Source organism: Chelonia mydas, chromosome 6, assembly GCF_015237465.2.
Source record: "Chelonia mydas isolate rCheMyd1 chromosome 6, rCheMyd1.pri.v2, whole genome shotgun sequence".
NCBI lineage: Eukaryota > Metazoa > Chordata > Testudines > Cheloniidae > Chelonia > Chelonia mydas.
The window spans coordinates 118,391,990-118,414,407 of NC_051246.2; the positions used below are offsets into that span (position 1 = coordinate 118,391,990).

Sequence of the window (22,418 nt, forward strand, 5' to 3'; positions counted from 1 at the left end):
AGCCAAGGGGGTCAGCATTTTGTTTGGACAGTTACTATGCAGACAGTTGCTTACAGAACATAGTTCATGAGTTGGCATTTGTTGTTAATATCTTTCTACGAGTTTTACACAGCTTCGGAATGACTCATCTGGTGGCAAGTGGGAGGAGGAGGCATGGCCAGCATATGCCGTGTCACAGCTTTGAACCGCCTCTGGACACAGCAGAATGGAGGGGAGCAGTCCAGACATAACAGAATTGTGATAGTTGCTGCTACCAAAATGGAAAATTTCTTACCTGATCATTTCCTATCTGTGTGCCTAAATGTAGGTTTCTAAAGAAATGTGACCAGAACATCTGTTTTCCCATTTAACAGTCATTTTCCCATTCCAGTGGCTCCCTACTAACATACACTTTTTGAAACTAATTATCATTAGTATCAGTTTACTTAATATATCCACTGGTTTTTAGAAATATATTTTCTGCTTTATTTAAATATCTTCTGCCACGTTCCTTAATATGAATTTTAATGGTAATTCTTACAAGATAACAATAATTCAAATTTCAGAAGAAATCAAAATATTATACTTTAAAAAGGGATACAAATACTTTCAGAATTGTTCTTGGAATGGGGTTAATGTTAATGCAACTAACCTGTGCTCTGTTTATTGGCTAGTCCAATCTGTAAGAGCAGAGTAAAGTAGTTCAGAGTCATTTCCCCACCCCACATTGCTTAAGAACAATAGTTAACCTCAGAATATTTTCAGAGTCTAGAAAATGTTCCTCATCAGAATTGGAACTATTTTAAAGCAAGTCAAATGTTAAGGCTGGATTACTTGACGTTGTTTGTTTTAGCTTATGCTGAAGCCCTATCATTAGTCTAGCTTCTTATTTTGATTATTTTTCTGGTTCAAAAAAAAAAAAAAAGACAGTAAAAGCAATGGTTTACTCAACTGTAATCATAAACACTTGAGAAAGATCTGTGGTGGTGACAAAATTATGCAATTAAAGGCAGCAGTGGAAGTGAATATATTTCACTTTAGCTCTGCACTACACGCTACAGTCCTGCTTTTAAAAAAAGTAGTAGTCTGTTTATTGTATGATTTTGTGTTGTCTGACTGAACAGGATGTGATTTTCTTCTAGGTGGCTCTGGAACCTCCAGAGGGCGCTCTCAACTCTAGGAGACTGATGCTGTGGTTCCTCTCCCCACGTCTCTGAATTTCTTATGTAGTTTGGGGTCCTGGTATCAATTTGTGAGAACTGGAGGGTCTGGAAGGCATATGGGGGGGCGGGTTGTTGTGGATATTTCCTGGGACCTTCCACCATTTTAGGGAGTAACGCACCTAATTAGGGACCAGCACCTGATCTTTCATGGGCTCAGGGGAGCAGGAAAACCTGGAGACATCTGATGTGTGATATTGCCCATGGAGTGATCCTTATGTACACATTAGGAGGCCCAAAAGCTGAAAACACTGAGCCATGGTTGGCCTCATGCACTCTCGTAGCGTGAAAGTGAGATCCTGGATCTCCTGGAATCTTTCAAGTGATGGATAGATTTTTGCCAACAAGGTGTCTATGTCCACTTGTATGTGAGATATCCTTGTCAAGGGACTCAAGGAAATTTTCTTGACGTTTATTACAAAGCTGGGTACTTGCAAGAGATCCAGAATCCTAATTGTGGTGGTGTGCACTGCAGACTGGGTCAGAGCTCTAATCAGGATATCATCTGGAAAGGGTAACCCTGCAACCTGACTCTGGCTATCATTACCACTAACATCTCTGTAAAGACCGTGGGGGCTCACGAGAGACCAAATGGGAGAGTTCAGTACTGGTAGTGGTCTGTGCTGTTCAGCAAACCTCAGAAGCGAAGCTTGTAGTGGCATGGGCAAATGTGAATATGAAGATATGCCTCTGCCAGATTCACTAAAGTTAGGAGGTCCCCATTGGGATAGGGATGATACCATCAAAGCTAGGATCTCCATCTGGAATTTTGTCTTCTTCATCCACTTGTTGAGTTATTTCAGGTTGAGGATGGCTCTGACTCCCCCTGGTGCACTTTTGAACAACAAATAGGTGGAGTAGAATCCTGAGAACCTTTTTTCTAAGGGAACTCCTTCCATTGTGCCTTTGTCCATCAGCTGGTAGATCTCAGTCCAGATCAGTTTGTGCTGTGCAGAATCACTGGATACAGGAGTCTGGATGAAGAAAGGATGGGGTGAAGCCTGTGGCTTGCAGGAGTTACCCCTAATTCACACGCTCACTTGTAACCCATGGGGCTAGCCTGATATATCATTTGTTTTTCTCTATTGGCTTGATCAATTATATTATTTTGTCTTATATTTTTGTGTTGAGTAATTTCAGCAGACGTTACTTCATTATATGTGGCTGTAATGCAAGGAACCTATAGGCTTGTATCCTGTATGATTAGCTAAAACAAGTTAGCATAAGTGGATGTAACCTTTGTCATAGATAAATGGCCTACCAGTTACCCTTTTTGACTTTGGGGAACTGTGTTTACTAAAATTCTGGGATACCAGTAACCACAAGGTACATCACAAGAACATGGAAGTAACGGTTCAGGCCAAGGTAATGGTTTCAAGAATGAGATAATCGGCATTAATATGTATGGATGTTATTAATATGTAAGAATATACAAGCCTATAGAATAAGTGTACCCTCAGATTTATGTGGGTGAGGAAATAAGATTTGGACATGGAAGGTTGGACACTGACATGAATATTCAGGATAATGCCAAGACCCTGTAAGAGGGCAAACCAACATATGGAGCTACCTTCTTTTAGCTTCAAGTTCTCTTTTGTTTAGCTATCAACTCAGCTTTTGCAGTATAGCTTAGCTACTCAACACTTGACCCTGATCTCCACCATCTTGGGATTGAGGAACCTGGACCATCGGATGGATGGTCCTTTGTCTCCCACTACCAAGTCCCCAAGGAAGGGTGTGAGTATGCTAGTCTAAGTAGCTTTTGTAAGGGATGGTACCAGAAGTCCCTATAGAACCGTATTACTTCTTTTTGATTGTGGTTTGAAGCTTTGATAAATTTTTCCTTTATTTTAATAAATATCTCTAAAGCCTGGTTTTGTCCTCAGTATGAATGTCCTTGCTGCACACCCGGAGGGTCCATATGAAGTACTGAACTCTCTAAATTCTGTAATTCTGTAGCCTAATTTTGGGATAAGAACCTAATTGTCTTCTGGTCAGATCATTGGCATGCCTATAATAAGCCAGCCCTCTAAAATTAAAGTTAACACTTACCCACTTGTCTGTGGTCCACATGGACCATTCCTCTGAAAAGTGGGAAATTCTGTCATCTACAGTCAGGTCTGGGCAAAGGTACATTTGCTTGTTGTCACAGAATCATAGAAGTGTAGGACTGGAAGGGATCTCAAGCAGTCATCTAGTCCAGTTCCTGCATTCAAGGCAAGATCATGTAACAACTAGACCATTCCTGACAGGTGTTTATCTAACCTGCTCTTAAAAACCTCCAATGACGGAGATTCCACAACCTCCCTAGGTAATTTATTCCTGTGCTTAACTATGACAATTAGGATGTTTTTCCTAATGTCCAACCTAAACCCCCCTTGCTGGAATTTCAGTCCATTACATCTTGTCTTATCCTTAGAGATTAACAAGAACAATTGTTCACTCTCCTTTTTGTAACAACCTTTTAAGTATCTGAAGATTGTTAGGATGCTCCCTCCCCCTCAGTCTTCTCTTCTTTAGACTAAACAAACCCAAATTTTTCAATCTTTCCTAATAGGTCATGTTTTCTAGACCTTTAATTATTTTTGTTGCTCTCCTCTGGACTTTTGCCAATTGTCCACATCTTTCCTGAAATGTGGCACCCAGAACTGGACACAATACTCCATTTGTGGCCTTATCAGCATGGAGTAGAGTGGAAGAAATACTTCTCATGTCTTTCTTTCAACACTCCTGCTAATGCACATCAGAATGATGACTGGTTTTTTTTTTTTGTTTTTTTTTTGCGCAACAGTGTTACCCTGTTGACTCATATGTAGCTTGTGATCCACTATAACCTCCAGATCCTACTTCTGCAGTACTCCTTCGTAGGTAGTCATTTCCCAATTTTGTATGTGTGCAGTTGATTGTTCCTTCCTAAGTGGTGTACACTGCATTTGCCCTTAATGAATTTCATCCCATTTACTTCAGACCATTTCTCCAGATCATTTTGAATTTTAATCCTATCCTCCAAAGCACTTGCAATCCCTCCCAGCTTGGTATCATCTGCAAACTTTATAAGTATACTCTCTATGCCAGCGTTTCTCACACTGGGGTCCATGGGCCCCACTGATCAACTCCTTCCCCTCTCTCCCTCCCTCAGCTCCTCCCCTTCCCTCCCAGTGCCTCCTGCATGCTGGGGAACAGCTATTCAAAGGCATGCAGGAGGTGCTGGGAGGGAGGGGGAGGAGCTGGGACAGGACGTGCTCAAGGGAGGGATTGTGTCCAGGGCCACTGGTCCTGCTGATCAACTCCTCCCGCTCCTTCCCAGTACCTCCAGTTGTTCCCTGAGGTATAGGAGGCACTGGGAGGGAGGAGGAGGAGAAGGGATGTGGCACACTCGGGGAGGGGAGCATGGAAAGAGGGGAGGAAGAGGAGCAGCAAGGGTGGGGTCTCGGGGGAAAGGGTGGAGTGGGGGTAGAATCTGGGGCTGAGTGGGGGAGACTTGGGGGTCCATGAAAAAATTTAAATCAAAATGGGGGTCCTTCGGTTGCTAAAGTTTGAGAACTGCTGCTCTATGCCATTATCTAAATCACTGATGAAAATATTGAACAGAACCAGACCCAGGACCGATTCCTGCAGGGCTCTGCTCGAAATGCCCTTCCAGTTTAATTATAAACCACTGATAACTACTCTCTGGGAACGGGTTTCAGAGTGGTAGCCGTGTTAGTCTGTATCAGCAAAAACAATGAGGAGTACTTGTGGCACCTTAGAGACTAACAAATTTATTTGGGCATAAGCTTTCGTGGGCTAAAGCCCACTTCATCAGATGCATGCAGTGGAAAATACAGTAGGAAGATATATATATATACACACACACACACAGAGAACATGAAAAATGGGTGTTGCCATACCAACTCTAACAAGACTAATCAATTAAGGTGGGCTATTATCAGCAGGAGAAAAAAAAACTTTTGTAGTGATAATCAGGATAATCAGGATTCTGTGACTTCTATGACCTCCGTGACTAAATCGCAGCCGTACTTATTACCTTATTATCTTCTAGGTGTTTGCAAATTGATTGCTTGATTATTTGCTCATTATCTTTCCACATACTGAAGTTAAGCTGACTAGTCTGTAATTCCCTGGGTTGTCTTTATTTCTCTTTTTATAGATTAGCTCTATATATTTGCCCTTTTGCAGTCTTCTGGCATCTTTCCCCTCTTCCATGAGTTTTGAAGATAATTGCTAACGGCTCAGATATCTCCTCAGTCAGCTCTTTGAGTATTCTAGGATGTTTTTGATCAGGCCCTGGTGACTTGAAGACATCTAACTTGTCTAAATAATTTGTAACTTGTTCTTTCCTAATCTTAGCCTCAGATCCTACCTCATTTTCACTGGCATTCACTATATTAGACTTCCAATCACTACTAAACTTTTTGGTGAAAACTGAAACAAAAAAGTTGTTTTAACATTTCTGCCATTTCCACAATTTCTATTATTGTCTTTCTCCCTTCCCTATCCTGTCCTTGGTCTTCCTCTTGCTTTTCATGTATTTGTATAATATTTTCTTGTTACCCTTAACATCTCTAGTTAGTTTAATTTTGTCTTTACACGCTTGTGTTGTTTGATACTATTCATCATTTGTAATTTGACAGTTTCTACTTTTTGTAGGACTCTTCTTTGCATTTCAGATCATTGAAGATCTCCTGGTTAAGCTAGTGGCCTCTTACCATACTTCCCATCTTTCTTACGCAGTGGGATAGTTTGCTGGGCTCTTGGGGGCTGTGGGACCACCTCTGGGCTTTCTGCTCAAGCCTCAGTTCAAAGACTTGCCCTTGGTGTATCTAGTATCTTTTCTCTCGTACTTCTGTGAAGAGGATGGGTGAAAGGAGAGTATCTGCCAGAAAGTGAGCTTATAGTCTCTTCTTGGACCACTCTGAGGAGACAGGAGGGCCTGCTTTAATTTTGCAGCGTTTTCTGCCACTATCTTATCTAGCTTTTCTCCAAAGAGGAGAGATCCTGTGAATTAGAGGAGCAAATTAGAGATTGCTTGGAATGAGCGTCTATCTTCTGGGGGCAGAGTCATATATCATATATGCCTCCTGGCTGCTGAGCTGGATGCCATAGTCCCAGGTGAGAATCTTATTGCATCGACTACGGTGTCAGCCATGAATGCTGTTGCCAGGGAAATTTTCTTAAGTATGCAGCTGATGTCTGGGTGGTCTCTGTCCTTCAGGGCCCTAAAGTCCTCCAGCCAGGACAGCACAGTTCTTGCAAAGCATGTTGGCTGGGAGGGACACACTGAGGGTGGCTGAGGAAGCTTTGAAATCCCTTCTGAGGATGGCTTCCACTTCCCTAAGGACCTAACAGAGAGGAAATAATTCCCCTTCTGAAGGAATAACCATATCCTTAACCAGGGAGGCTACTGTGGAGTCAACCTTTGGGACTTCAGTAAGATTATTCTTTGTTTCTTGTATCTATGGTCGTGCTTGTTAATATGTTTACCTCTTATCAGGTTTTTCCAGTTCCTCCCTGATCACATCCTCAAAGAAGGAGTGCTGAGGAATCGCTGCCTTTGGGGAGGATTTTGAGGAAAGGTGTTTGTTTGGGGGCTTATCCTTAAGAGCCTGCTCCGGTTTGATCTGGTTGGTGACCACAATCTTTTTGCAGATGATGTCAAACTTCTCAGGGGGAATAAAATATTGTTGCATTTTTTCTAAGTCCTGCTCAGATTTGGAGCTTGAAAGTTCTCCTTTCTCAGTAGAGGAGGTGGGGTCTGAGTCAGAGGACAAGTACCTTTGGGATTGTTTTGCACTTTTTCTTCTTTTGGGGCTTTTTGACTTTTTGGCATGCTTTGCGGTTGTTATTGCCTGGATGTGGCCAGAGCACAGTCTTTTGTGGTTTGCCTTGTGCAGAGCTTGGAACGCTGTAGCAACTTCTCCTTCTGAGTTCTCCCCTTCAGGGTCCCACTCCTCTTGCGTGGGGACGGGCCTCATTAACAGAGTTCCCTGACTGGAATTGGGATGGAGGAGAGCTGGATATGAGCCCTGGAGAGGAAAGCTTCTAGAATTCATTGGAAAGATGACTCTTCTGGAAGGACTCAACAAGGTCGGACTGAGGGATGACTGTCTCATGAATTCTCCAGAGAATGAGGAGTGAGATAGTCCTTTGCTATAAAGTACACTATTTTCCCCAATACTTTCACTTCTGGAGATGTGTTTTTGCCAAGCAGAGCCAAGGTGCACTTATACAAACACACTCGCATCTGTTGTGCCTGCAAATATTGTACTACCATGTGCAAATCTGATCAATTATGTGAGCAAATGAGGTCTGAAGCAGTTACATGTGGATGGCTCTTGTGAAAATCATAGTGGCTTAAAATACTCACCGGATGTTTTTAAAAGTAGGAATGGGGAGAGAGCCTTGTCTTGAGTTCTTTGATTCTTGGATGATGACAGATTGAAGTGCTCTCCTGCTCTAAATTCCAGAGAATTGAGGATTGATACATGGTACTCTTGAGAATGCAGTGAACTGAGGGGATCAGACTATGTAACCCTTATTGGTACAAGGAATTTTTCCACATCAGAAACCACGATACCTTAGATAGTCACTAAGTTGCTTGCAAATGGCCAGTTGCTATGGACACATACTGTGTGTTTGTTACAAATTATGTTTTAGAATCTCTAGGAAACACTCTGCCCAACAGGACACTGAAAATAAAATTACTGTACAGTCAGACAGTCTGAGATTTGATTTGTTCAAGTTAAACAGAGATCTCTACTTCAAAATAGGGCTTGAGCCCAATCTGACATCATGTTAAATTGCTGCTTTTATTAATTAGCTGAAAGAACAATAAACCCCTGTCCGATGGCAGTGAAAGGTCCATAAAGTCATTTTAAAATAAGATTATTCAGTGATATAAACAGGCTATTAGCAGTTATAAGGCCAGATCTCACAAACCTCATGGGAATATTCATTGCTCATTAAAACAGTCCTATTGAAGTCAAAGGTACATTGACTTAATTGGGACTACCTGTGAATGTAAGGATTGCTCATGTAAAAGCTGATGATCAGGCCCTTGATATCTGTAGTATTGAATGCTCTAGCTAAAGATGGGAAGAGATTTCCGTTCTAAACCTCTTCAATTGCTCATGAGCCTTAGGGCAGCTCTACGCTACGGGGTACGTACGGGGTACGTAAAAAATGTAGCTGGAGTTGACGTACCTTAGGTTGACTTATTGCAATGTCTACGCTGCATTGGGTCAATGGGAGAAACTCTCCCATCAACTTACCTTATGCTTCTCGTTCCAGTGGAATACCAGAGTCGACGGGAGAGCGATCGGCGGTTGATTTAGTGGGTCTTCACTAGACCCACTAAATTGACCTCCAGTGGATTGATCACTGCAGTATCGATCCATCGGTAAGTGGAGACAAGCCCTTAGTAACTAAAATCTGTTTGGGCCTAATTGACCAACTACCAGACTGTTTATTGATCAGAAATGCCAGTGGAAAATATTTGCTTGAATTCAACTTTCTTTTGTTAGATGAGCATAGAATGGTTGTTATTAGGGAATACTTTTTGATAATACACCAATAACGAGGGAGTACGGAATCTCTTAAGATTGTCAGTCTGCCTGCATGTATATTGAATTAAACTGATCACTCTATTATATATAATTTGAATTAATTCTTTCAGTTAACGTTTCTATAATGAATTTGGCCTAATTGCTGAAAGGAGTACCAATAGTATTGTGACAATAAAGGAATGGAGGTGGTCTTCCTGTAATTAAAATCTTTTTCAAAGCTCAGGCCATTATGTATTTTTTTTTTTTTTTTAAGCATTTATTTAGCCAGAGTACCTGCATGCTGTTACCGAGCCATAACTTTGTGGTCATTCATCAGCTATGCAAATCCTTGCACTCTGGTTTGTGTGATGATAGTATGGGTATTCTTCATTGACCTCCTCTATTGACACCTCAATCTGGGACAGTTCCTCAGATTTGCCACCTGAAAAGAATGGCTCAGGTGTGGGAATCTACCTCATGTCCTCAGTTGTGAAGACTGAGGCAAAGAATTAATTTAGCTTCTCCACAATGGCCGTCTTTCTTGAATGCTCCTTTAGCAACTCAGTCATCCAGTGGCCCCACTGATGGTTTGGCAGCCTTCCTGCTTCTGATATATTTTTACATTTTTTTGCTGTTTTTGTGTCTTTTGCTAGTTGCTCTTCATATTCTTTTTTGACCTGCCTAATTATACTTTTAAATTTGACTTGTCAGAGTTTATTCTCCTATTTTCCTCAGTAGGATTTGACTTCCAATTTTTAAAGGATGTCAGTTTGCCTCTGTTGTGGTTGTTCTGGTTCAGGGCACAATGCAGACCAGTGAGGGGTTGTCACCCCTTGCCTTGCAACCCTGGGTGCCTTACAATGCCTTGCTTCTGTAGCTCCCAGCCTGGGATGCTCATAGTCAGCAAGAAGCATGCAAGTCACAGCCTGAGTGTCTGTATTCTTGACAGCCCTTGTTTAGCAGCTCTGACCCCAGGAGTAGGGTTGCCAACTCTCCTGGTTTCGCTGGGAGTCTCCTGGAATCATGCTTTATCTCCCGGCTACTTCAGACAAACCGGGAGATTTTGGGTGCCCACAGTCTGGGGCGGCAGTGGGGCTAAGGCAGGCTTCCTGCCTGCTGTAGCCCTGCTCCCAGAAGTGGCCGGCACCATCCCTGTGGCACTTGGGGGAGGGGCAGGGGGTCTCTCCGTGCTGCCCCTGCCCCGAGCACTGACTGCACAGCTCCCATTGGCCAGGAACTGCACCCAAATGGGAGATGTGGGGGTGGTGCCTGTGGGCAGTGGTGTGCAGAGATCCCTTGGCCCACCGCCTAGGAGCCGCTGCCACAGGGATGTGCTGGTCGCTTTTAGGCGCTGCCCAAGGTAAGCGCTGACCCCCTCCTGCACCCCAACCTCCTGCCCCAGCCCAGAGCCTGCACCCAAACTCCCTCCAAGCCTGATTCCATACCCCCTTCTGCACTCAAACTACCTCCCAGAGCCTGCACCTCGCACCCAATCCAGCACTCCAATCCCCTGCCCCAGCCTAGAGCCCATATCCCAACTCCCGCCCAGAGCCCACACCCCCTCCCACACCCCAACCCCCTGCCCCAGCCTGGTGAAACTGTGTGAGGGAGGGGGAAAGTGAGCAGGGACGGGGCCTTGAAGAAGGGGTGGGATGGGGCATGGCCTCGGGGAAGGAGCAGGCTGGGAGGTGGGGCAATGGTCTTTGGATTTGCATGATTAGACAGTTGGCAACTCCACCCAGGAGCCTGTCTACAGTCCCACTCTGGCCTTGGTTACAAGCAGCCAGATGACCCCAACACGATTCCAGTCCTGAATTTCCTCAAAACCATGTTCCCTGAAGAGTCCAGGTGATTTCTTGCTGTTCTTCCATTCCTGTGGGCTTCCCATCCCGCTGTATGATTTCTATGTAAATGGAGCTTCCACGGTTTCTGATTCCACCATGCTTAAGTCACAAAGGAGACAGGCAGATAGTCTGGGCAAACTGTACAGCCTAATATCAATGAGTATCCATAATTCCTTACTCAGTATTAGTACATACATTTTACAATGATATTAACCACCAGTTTGTCGTTAGCTTTCAGAAAAGAGCTGAGTCGCTATGCTCTTCTGACACAGTAATGTTGTATACAATCAGTTGATTCAATTGCTTATCACTTGAGGTTTAGACCCCCTACTTTTGAAATGGATTCTTTTGAGGGTTACCCTTCAAAGTAAAGTTTATTCAAGCTGTGAGGAAGGCAACATGGAGTCTGGTGGTGAAGGAAGCTCCTCGGTCTTTAATCCCCCACTTGTGTTTGCTGATATGCAAATCATTCTGTTTCCTGCCATCTCCTCCTCCTGCTGTGTCTTGATGGTCCTGTTTCTGCTTTATATGTCAATATCATAGATTCATATTTAGGTCAGAAGGGACCATTATGATCATCTAGTCTGACCTCCTGCACAACGCAGGCCACAGAATTTCACCCACCACTCCTGCAAAAAACATCACACCTATATCTGTGCTATTGAAGTCCTCAAATCGTAGTTTAAAGACTTCAAGGAGCAGAGAATCCTCCAGCAAGTGACCCGTGCCCCATGCTACAGAGGAAGGCGAAAAACCTCCAGGGCCTCTTCCAATCTGCCCTGGAGGAAAATTCCTTCCCGACCCCAAATATGGTTATCAGCTAAACCCTGAGCAAATGGGCAAGATTCAGCAGCCAGATACTACGGAAAATTCTTTCCTGGGTAACTTGGATCCCACCCCATCTAATATCCCATCACAGGCCATTGGGCCTATTTACCATGAATATTTAATTACCAAAACCATGTTATCCCATCATACCATCTCCTCCATAAACTTATCGAGTTTAATCTTAAAGCCAGATAGATCTTTTGCTCCCATTGCTTCCCTTGGAAGGCTATTCCAAAACTTCACTCCTCTGATGGTTGGAAACCTTCGTCGAATTTCTAGTCTAAATTTCCTGGTGGCCAGTTTATATCCATTTGTTCTTGTGTCCACATTGGTACTGAGCTTAAATAATTCCTCTCCCTCTCCAGTATTTATCCCTCTGATATATTTATAGAGAGCAATCATATCTCCCCTCAACCTTCTTTTAGTTAGGCTAAACAAGCCAAGCTCCTTGAGTCTCCTTTCATAAGACAGGTTTTCCATTCCTCGGATCATCCTAGTAGCCCTTCTCTGTACCTGTTCCAGTTTGAATTCATCCTTCTTAAACATGGGAGACCAGAACTGCACACAGTATTCCAGGTGAGGTCTCACCAGTGCCTTGTATAACAGTACTAAAACCTCCTTATCCCTACTGGAAATACCTCTCCTGATGCATCCCAAGACCGCATTAGCTTTTTTCACGGCCACATCACATTGGCAGCTCATAGTCATCCTATGATCAACCAATACTCCAAGGTCCTTTTCCTCCTCCGTTACTTCTAATTGATGCATCCCTAGCTTATAACTAAAATTCTTGTTATTAATCGACCTTCACTGTCTTTTCCTGACTATTGAGCTGATCAGAGAATCAAATACACATTCCTTTGTCTAAGACAGACCTGTTTAATAACCCCACGTAACATAACTGGTTTACACACACTTAAATCATAATTCCAGTATATGTTCATAATCCTTAATACACATTGTGTACATACATCATTCAAGACTATTAAAGATCAGTGAGTTATTAGTTTTCAAATGCTACTTCACAAGGCATATTTTGTACAAAGATTATTACAGTAGTGTGTGGGGTGTGAATACAGAGGTGCTTAGCTTCACTGCTTTTAATCACCTCTTTTACTCTGTTTAGTCATGGAGGAATTTTCTGGTCCTCTGACTGTTTATTTTGATTTAGGGTATATATTTAGTTTGAGCCTCTATTATGGTATTTTTAAATAGTTTCTCTGCAGCTTGCAGGCATTTCAATCTTGTGACTGTTCCTTTTAATTTCTGTTTAATCAGCTTCCTAATTTTTGTGAAGTTCTCCTTTTTGAAGTTAAATGTGACTGTGGTGTGTTTCTTTGGCATTTTCCCCCCTACAAGGATGTTAAATTTAATTACATTATGGTCGCTATTACTGAGCAGTTCAGCTGTATTTGCGTCTTGGACCAGATCCTGTGTACCACTTAGGATGAAATCAAGAATTGCTTCTCTGCTTCCGGGTTCCAGGACTAGCTTCTCCAAGAAGCTGTCATTAACAGTGTCTAGGAATTCTATCTCTGTGTCGCATCCTGAGGTGACACGTATCCAGTCAATATGGGATAGATGAAATACACCATTATTATTTCTGTTTTTTTGTAGCCTCTCTAATCTCCCCAAGAATTTCACAATCACTGTCACCATCCTGGTCATGTGGTCAGTAGTATATTCCTATTGCTATATTCTTATTATTCAAGCCTGGAATCCATATAGATTCTGTGGTACAGTTGGATTCATGTAAGATTTTTACTATATTTGACTCTATCCTTTCTTTCACATACAGTGCCACTCCCTCACCAGCATGACCTACTCTGTCATTCCTAAATATTTTGTACCCTAGTATTACCATGTCCCTTTGATTATTATCGTTCCACCAAGTTTCTGTGATGCCTATTATATCAATATCCTCACTTAATACCAGGCACACAAATTGACCCATCTTAGTATTTAGACATCCAGCATTTGTATACAAGCACTTATAAAATTTGTCAGTATTTAGTAGTCTGCCTTCATGTGATGTAATTGGATGAGACTCTTTTTCATTTGACTCTTTCTCTTCAGTTCCTACTTACACTTAAACCAAAGAAAGTACATCTGCTTCTGGCTGCTTCTCTGCACCCAGAGCTGTGTTTTTTGGCAGAAAAGAATTCCAAATGAAGGATTTCTTTCTTTTGTTTACTTTTTAATGAAGTCTGTCTCTCTTTCCATGGTATGAGTTAGGCCAGTGAGGTGGAGAACTAAGGGCTCAATATTTACAGGTCTGCCCCAATGGCAGATGGTCTGGATTAGCTCCTGAAGATGATATATACTCGGACTGCTCTTCTTTGGCTGGTCAAAGCCATTTACATTATTTTTCTTTGTATTTTGTTGTCCTGTCTTTATATTGATAATTTTTCAATTGCACTCACAGTTTTATAGCAAAGCCACAAGCTACGCTGTGTTGAACTAGTAAAAACTTGGAAGCAGAGACATTTTACCATTCTCCACTCCCCATTAAACCAGGCATTGTGACAACTTTCCCTCACCAAATGAACTTTCTGCTTGAATTGCCTGCCAACATCTGCTCCAAACAGTCAACATTTCTTTCTCTCTCTGGGTCATCTCCCTATGCATCAGGATGACTCATTACAATTAACTAAACAAAGCAATGCCCATACCATACTCTTTTAACTTTGATTTGCGTTATGGATGTTTTTAATCTTAGAATTGACAACCCAGGAGGAGAGAAAGAAGGCTTGGGATCCTGCCCCTGAGAGAATGGTTTACCCAGAAGAGTGGAAAAGGCCTGTGGGAGGCAGAGAAGGAAGCAGCCCAGGTAAAGAGCAGCAAGGTTAGAGATTGTGCCAGATCTTGGCTGCTGAGTGTAGCGTCTCTGGTCTGAAACCAGGATAGCGGGTGGGCCCTGGTTCACCTACCAGCCACTGGGAAGTGACACAGAATTGTGGGAGACATCAACAAGACAGCTGGTCTGGAGGGACTCTGGTGCTTCCGAAGGGCAGGAACTACACAATAAACTAGCCAGAGTGCTGAGTTGCAAAGAGAGAGTGAGCACTCCGAGTCACAGAGAGAGAGGCTGTGGGGCGAGCAAACAATGGAAGGGGACACCAGACCTGATGAGAGCTGATTCCCCAGATGCAGCCACAAGGAGGGGCTTCAGCTGTGAGTGAACCCCATTAAAAGTTAAAATAGTAAAAATTGAGTGTGTCATATTTTTATGCAGCCAGTGTATCTTTCTAGTGCTGTATGGATGTACCCAGTATCTGTAATAAAACAGGACACTGGAGAAATCATGAATGATGGCATAAAAGTCCTTTCTGGTTATTTCACAAATATTGCTACAGGGTTTAAATAGATACATTGACTGATTGTCCTCCCAATAATCTTATTTAGAGTTTGTTTGCATTTAAATCTGAAGCAAAAATTGTGTAGTTGGGAATGAGCAATATGGCTGCTCCCTTTGGACTCGAAGTGATGCTACTGAGGCTGCTTGTGCCCTTGTAGAGTGAGCCTTTGCCCAGTGTGAGGGAGGAAGCTGTGCTTACTGACAACAGTGTATGATACTGCCAGAGATCCTCTGAAAAGATAAAACTTGACTTCATACTCATTCTTCTGTGACAACAAACGGTTGAGGTGACTTTCTGATCAGATTAATCCTCTGCAGATAAAAAGTCAATGCTTATCGCATATCAAGGGGATGAAGTCTCCTGTCTTGGCTAGAGGAATTGGGCCTAGGGAAAAACACAGGTTAGTGAATTGATTGGTTTATGTGAAATTCTGAAACTATCTTAGCACTGAATTTCAGGTGCAGTTGTAGTGAGATCTTGTCCTTATGGAATAAGGTGGATCAGCCATTAGAGTCCCAGGTTCACCTACCCTTCTGGATGATGTGAAGGCAGTTAGGAAGGCAACCTTCATTGAGAGGTGAGACACGGAACATGTAGCTAGTGGTTCAAAGGGTGGTTTAGTGCGAGCCAAAAGCACTATGTTAAGATCCCAGTCAGCGGTTGATTTCTTTATTGGTGGAAAGGTTCTGATCAGAATCTTCAAGAATCTGGATGTTACTGGGTGAGTAAAGATCGAGTAACCATCTGGTGCTGGGTGACAGGCTGTGACTGCCACCAGATGAACCCATAGTGAAGTAAAGGAAAGGCCCATCATCTTGAGAGTAAGAAAATAGTCCAAAATAGTAGGAATATCTTGCTGTCTCTGGAAATATATGGTTTTGCTGGGCCCAGTTAGATAAATGTTTCCACTTAGCTTGTTAACATTTTCTGGTGGAGTCACAGAAGTCCAGTTCTCTGCATTCATGGCAGGACTAAGTATTATCTAGACCATCCCTGATAGGTGTTTGTCTAACCTGCTCTTAAAAATCTCCAATGATGGAGATTCCACAACCTCCCTAGGCAATTTATTCCAGTGCTTAACCACCCTAACAGTTAGCAAGTTTTTCCTAATGTCCAGCCTAAACCACCCACGCTGCAATTTAAGCCCATTGCTTCTTGTCATATCCTCAGAGGTTAAGGAGAATAAGTTTTCTCCCTCCTCCTTGTAACCACCTTTTATGCAGTTGAAAACTGTTATCATGTCCCCCCTCAATCTTCTCTTCCCCAGATGAAACAAACTCAATTACTGTGATGGGTTGGATCACAGAAACCACTTTGGGACTGCCACCTGATGTGTCTAGACTACCTCTGAGCCTATTTTCCCTGCCAGCTTGGGACTTCAGTACCTTGCCTTGTATGAGCTAGACACGCTTGCCTGCTGCAAACATAGATCCAAGTCTGAACCATGTCCCCCACAAGCTGCAGGCTTAATTGAAAACAGCTTAAGAAGTGCTTCTGTCTCTAGCACTCAGATACCCAGCTCCCAATGGGGTCCAAATCGTAAATAAATCCGTTTTACTCTGTAAAGCTTATACAGGGTAAACTCATAAATTGTTCGCCCTCTATAACACTGATAGAGAGATGTGCACAGCTGTTTGCCCCTCCTCCCCCGCAGGTATTAATACATACTCTGGGTCAATTAATAAGTAAAAAGTGATTTTATTAAATACAAAAAGTAGGATTTAAGTGGTTCCAAGTAATAACAGACAGAACAAAGTGAATTACCAAGCAAAATAAAATAAAACACGCAAGTCTAAGCCTAATACAGTAGAAAACTGAATACAGATAAAATCTCACCCTCAGAGATGGTTCAATAAGCTTCTTTCACAGACTGGACGCCTTCCTAGTCTGGGCCCAATCCTGTCCCCTTGTACAGTCCTTGTTCCAGCTCAGGGGTAGCTAGGGGATTTCTCATGACTGCAGCCCCCTTTGTTCGGTTCCACCCCCTTATATATCTTTTGCACAAGGCGGGAATCCTTTGTCCCTCTCTGGGTTCCCACCCCTTCTTCTAAATGGAAAAGCACCAGGTTAAAGATGGATTCCAGTTCAGGTGACATGATCACATGTCACTGTAAGACTTCATTACCCACTTGCCAGCACACAGGTATACAGGAAGACTTACAAGTAAACAGAGCCATTTACAACCAACTGTCCTGGTTAATGGGAGCCATCAAGATTCCAAGCCACCATTAATGGCCCACACTTTGCATAATTACAACAGGACCTCAGAATTATATTTCATATTTCTAGTTTTAGATACAAGAATGATACATTTATACAAATAAGATGAACACACTCAGTAGATTATAAGCTTTGTAATGACAGGTTTCAGAGTAGCAGCCGTGTTAGTCTGTATCCGCAAAAAGAAAAGGAGGACTTGTGGCACCTTAGAGACTAACAAATTTATTTGAGCATAAGCCTTCGTGAGCTACAGCTCACTTCATTGGAAGCTTTGTAATGATACCTTACAAGAGACCTTTTGCATGAAGCATATTCCAGTTACCTTATATTCACTCATTAGCATATTTTCATTACATCATATGGAGTGCACTGTCACAAAGGAGAATAATTTTTCTCTCTCCTTGTAACAGTTACCTTTTATATAGTTGACAACTGTTATCATGTCCCCCTCAGTCTTCTCTTCTCCAGATGAAACAAACCCAATTTGCCAATCTTCCCTCACAGGTCATGTTTTCTAGACCTTTAATCATTTTTGTTGCTCTCCTCTGGACTTTTTCCAGTTTGTCCCCATCTTTCCTGAAATGTGGTGCCAAGAACTGGACACATCCAGGTGTCTGTGGATGCCCCAGGGAGATTGCAGTCGTTGCCCAAGGAGCCCAGAGACTCCAAAGACACCCCGACTTCTTCAACTGCAGGAGTCACAGTAGGAAGTAGCCCAGGGAAGGACTAGCCAGTGTCCCTGCAGCAGTCGGCATGCTGCAGGTGGATTCCCTGCCGACTTAGTGGCAAACCCATTTGCCACTACCAGGGCCCTGGGCTGGGACCCGGTGAAGCAGGGAGGGCATGGGCTCCCTACCTCAGCTGCTCCCTTTGGGAGGCAGCCCATCAATCCCTCTCCTATTGACTCTGGCCATTGGGCAGCGCTTCCCTGCAGCTAAGGGGAGTCTTATTGATGCTGGCCCTTGGGCCACGCAGCCCTGGGGCTGAGGGCAGCCATACTGATTTTAACTGTGGGGCTAACACGCCCTTGCCCAACCCCAGGGTGATGGGGTGTACCTGCCCCATGACAAACTCCCACTCATGATTGATGGCAAAATGCCTGCTGAAGCTGTCTGCCAATAAATTCATAGAGTCAAAGATTCCAAGGCCAGAAGGGACAATTGTGATAATCTAGTCTGACCTCCTGTATAGCACAGGCCATAAAACTTCCCCAAAGTAATTCCCTGAGCAGGTATTTTAGAAAAACGTCCAATCTTGATTTCAAAATTGTCAGTGATGGATAATGCATTATGACCCTCGGTAAAATGTCCTAATGGTTAGTTACCCGCACTGTGAAAAATTTCCTCCTTATTTTCATTCTGAATTTGTCTAGCCTCAACTTCCAGCCATTGGATTGTGTTACACCTTTCTCAGCTAAACTGAAGAGCCCATTATTACATATTATTCCCCAAGTAGATATTTACAGACTGTAATGAAGTCACCCCTTAACCTTGTTTTTGCTAAGCTAAGTGTTGGGAAGAGATGGGGTCCACCCAACCAAGAAGGGGAAGAGCACCTTTGCACACTCTAATAATGAGAAGGTCTTTAAACTAGGTTCAAAGGGGGCAGGGGACAAAAGCCCACAGATAAGCATAAAAAAAAGGTAACCTTAACAGAGGGCTAGATGTTGTAGGGGTAGACATAGACATTTACAATAGGGTCAAAGGAGCAACGAAAGGGAAATAAGTGGGGGAATTTGCTCAGCATCTTAGATGTCTGTACATAAATGCAATGACTATAGGGAATAAACTGTAAGAACTGTAAATATTAGTCCATACACAAAATTATAACTTAAGGCATCACAGATACTTGGTGGGATAAGGCTCATAAATGGAATATTGGTGTAAAGTGAAATGGCTTGCTCAGGAAAGACAGGCAGGGTAAACCAGGAGGAGGTGTTGCATTATATATCAAGAATATATGCATTTGTTCTGAGGTCCAGCAGGAGGTGGGAGGCAGATTAGTTGAAAGTCTCTGGATAAAGATAAAAGGGCTAAAAAATAGGGGTGATTTTCTGATAGGGATCTACCATATAAACCACCAACTCAGGAAGAGGAGGTAAATGAGGCATTTCTAGAACAAATAATAGAAATATCCAAAACACAAGACCCGGCAGTAATGGGAGACTTTTACCACCCAGACTTCTGTCGGAAAAGTAACACAGCAAACCACAATTTTCCAATAAGTTCTTGGTATGTATTTTTGTTCCAGAAAGTGGAGGAAGCAACCAGGGGCACAGCCATTTTAGAGTTGATTCTGACCAACAGAGAGCAATTGGTAGCAAATCTAAAGGTGGAAGGCAATTTAGATGAAAGTGATCATGAAATGACAGATTTCATAATACCAAGGAAAAGGGGAAATGAGAGCAACAGAATAAGGACAACGGACTTCCAAAAAGCAGACTTTATCCAACTCCGAGAACTGGTAAGTAGGGTCCCATGGGGAAGAAAATCTCTGTTCAGGAGAGCTGGCGGTTTCTCAAGGAGACAATATTAAAGAAATATGGCTCCATCAGGAGCTCTTTAATGACCTGAAAATCAAAAGGAATCCTACAAAAAGAGAAAACATGGACAAATTGCTAAGGAAGAGTACAAAAGAACAGCACGACAATGTAGTTACAAAATCAGAAAGGCTAAGGCACAAAAGGAGCTACACCCAGCAAGAGACATAAAATGCAGGGAAAAAAACCCGGGGAACAAAGAGGATCTGGGGAATTATAGACTAGTTTTATAGACAGAATTTGTAGACCAGAATTATAGACATTTAATTTTTTAAAGTTAAAAAAAACCCAGAAACTTCAGAATATTTTGTAAAGGAAAGTTCCACATACTTGCAGCATGTGGTTCATAATCATAATAAAATAAAATAAACTTCCTAGGATTGAGGAATATGCAAAACTTACTTCTGTGATTCTAGAGATGATCCATGTGTCTTATAAATTTTAGCATTAGGCACAATCTATGACAGACTAAAAGTAAGGAGAGTTAACAGAAGTAAAAACTTTTCACCCTTGTTGCTAGCAAAGTATAAGAATGCTCAAATTCTTACAACTGTGTTCACAGCTCAGACACTAAAACTACTATGGAAGATTATTCTCCCATCTCACAACTTTCTGGATGGACACACGCACACTTATACACACCTCTTCCAAATCTCTCTTCAGTACTGCAATAGGTAGCTTTTGAAGTTGTTTATCCAACCCATGTATACAATATGGCACATAAATTTTTGGCCTGTCCAGACTCAGCAGCATAACACAGGAAACAGGTTTGGGCAGATGACCTATGGAGAGCATGGAACCATGTGTTTGGGAAAGGAAGATATGGAAAAAGCATGCCCTCCCCTCCCCTTTTTTTTTTGAACCTGCAACTTCTAGTGTGTTCAGCATCTTGCAGGATTAGGTCCTATCTCAGCAAATGAGGCTTTCCATTGGGAAGTAGCAGTAAAATGAGTGTTCCTTGAGAGAGACTAAGACCATTCACAGTTAGTTAATCGTGCTTCAGGGTGGGTGCACACTTGTGTGTTAGATAACCTCTTGAGGTCCCTTGCAACTCCTACAGTTCAATGATTCTGTGCAGAAATTAAAATGATGATTGGCGTTTTTAGAAAGTTTTGAAAATTCACTGTGTATGCACTTGTAGTTATTTAGTGGTCTACCAATCACTTTAGTGTGATGTTAAGCATTTTCTTCAGTAAGAAAAATGTCTCCACAGTAAATGGACATATCCCTTCACTGAGTGTTTGATTATAGAGGAAAGAAGTTCCTCCTGGCCCTTATGGCAGACACATTCACTGTATCTTGGCTGCTACAAACCTAATAACTCTCTGTATAGATTAATGAAATATTTTTGAATTTCTAAATATGTTAATTCCAGTCACACTTGGAGTGAGTGAGAAAATGCAGATGAAGGTACACAGAAGAAATAAGGCTCTGCTTGTTGCTATTGTAAGCTATGTACAAAGAAGCAGAGGTAAGAAGACAGGTTCGTGTTTCATTTTATTGAAGCTTGACAAAACCATGGAAACCCTCTGCCCCAGGTCAGTTTGGGTCAATAGGAGTTTAACTATGTTTTATTTCATGCATTAAAGCCAATGACAACCCTTGAAAAATATTCCTCTTAGAAAAAATGGTCTGGTCCTGAAAGGCTGTGATGGCCTATGGCACCCATTAAAGGCAGTCTGGAGAGAGATTCTACAGTAGATATTAATGGCAGTGAGGAAAACCTAAAGTCTCTACATATAAAAACATATGTGGGTTATCTATTTTTTTAAAAAACTTAACTCCTGAAACACAAGCAAAACATTGAGTACTTCTGCTACTTCCAAAAACTTTGATAAACAAATGCCTCAGTCCTGCTAAGTTACAAGGGCGATATCAGCAGAGAAAATACTTATTTTGGGACACAGTTGTGGGAGAATATCTGTAGATAATCAGAGACCTTAATGTGTAGGACTCTGACATAGGTTGGAGGACTATTGCTCTTACAATTTCCTGTAAGCTTGCTATATGTAAAACTGTCCCTGAATTTTGTTCTGAAATAAAATTATTTCTGGTGATATTTCTGTGGTGGGCGCACCAGCCTTTGAAAGGTTGTCATGGGTAAAATCTGTGAGCTTAACCCACCACCATTACATCCCTCCCACCCACCCATGGGGACAGCTGTGCCCAGGGGGGATTCATCTATAGGGGCGGGTGGTGGTTTTCCTCAGCATGCTGTAGAATTCCTTTGTCCCACTACCACACACCAACTTTGAACCTTGCTTATGTTCAATGCCTGGTGAAGTAGATTCTTTCAGTCTTATCCTATAGTAGCAAAGGGGGCTTCCTAGACGTAAAAGAGGTTGGAAGAAGAGTGTCATAAAGACTGAAGACCCCACAATGAGACACAAGCACCCTTTATTCACCTGAGATACTGAAACAATTACAAGTTCTTCTACAGCAAATTTGCAACATTATAATATTCTCATTTAGTGAATACTTATATTGAACCTAAGTGACCTATCTAATCAGTGGGCCTTCCCTTTAAACTGGTGACTGTGAAAAGAAAAAAACCTCCCCAAAAGCAAACTATAACTAGATTTGGGGTTTACCCATAATTGACAATTATACAATTTATTTTTTTCTTCATTTACATTAGCTTTCTCTGGGTTTGTGCTGTAGACTAGGACACAGCACCAGAAGATGCAATCTATGAGTATATTAACACTGCCAAATGGTTAGGAATACACATCCTAAGAATTCTTCCTTTCACTTCTTCCTTTCATCTTTATTTTACTATTGTTATTTCATTCCTTTCTTTAAGTGTTTGAGTTTGTCATTTTCTAGGGAAGGAAACAAACAATAACAGCTGATAACACTAAACTGCTGCAACCTGTAAATTCCTA

General features: G+C 42.2%; 1 protein-coding gene across 3 annotated transcripts in view; it reads left to right on the forward strand.

Moving 5' to 3' along the window:
• Positions 1–21,497, forward strand: part of WDR89 (WD repeat domain 89) — a 132,891-nt gene extending 111,394 nt beyond the window's left edge. Inside the window, exons 4-5 of one of the 3 annotated variants that reach the window (XR_006291803.1) lie at positions 14,135–14,260; positions 19,245–21,497. The gene's annotated coding sequence lies outside the window, so the exon portion shown is untranslated. Of the gene's footprint in view, positions 1–1,121; positions 3,073–14,134; positions 14,714–19,244 lie in introns of those variants that run through there. The other 2 variants (XR_006291802.1, XR_006291804.1) reach the window with 2 other exon arrangements.
• The last annotated feature ends 921 nt before the right edge of the window (positions 21,498–22,418 follow it).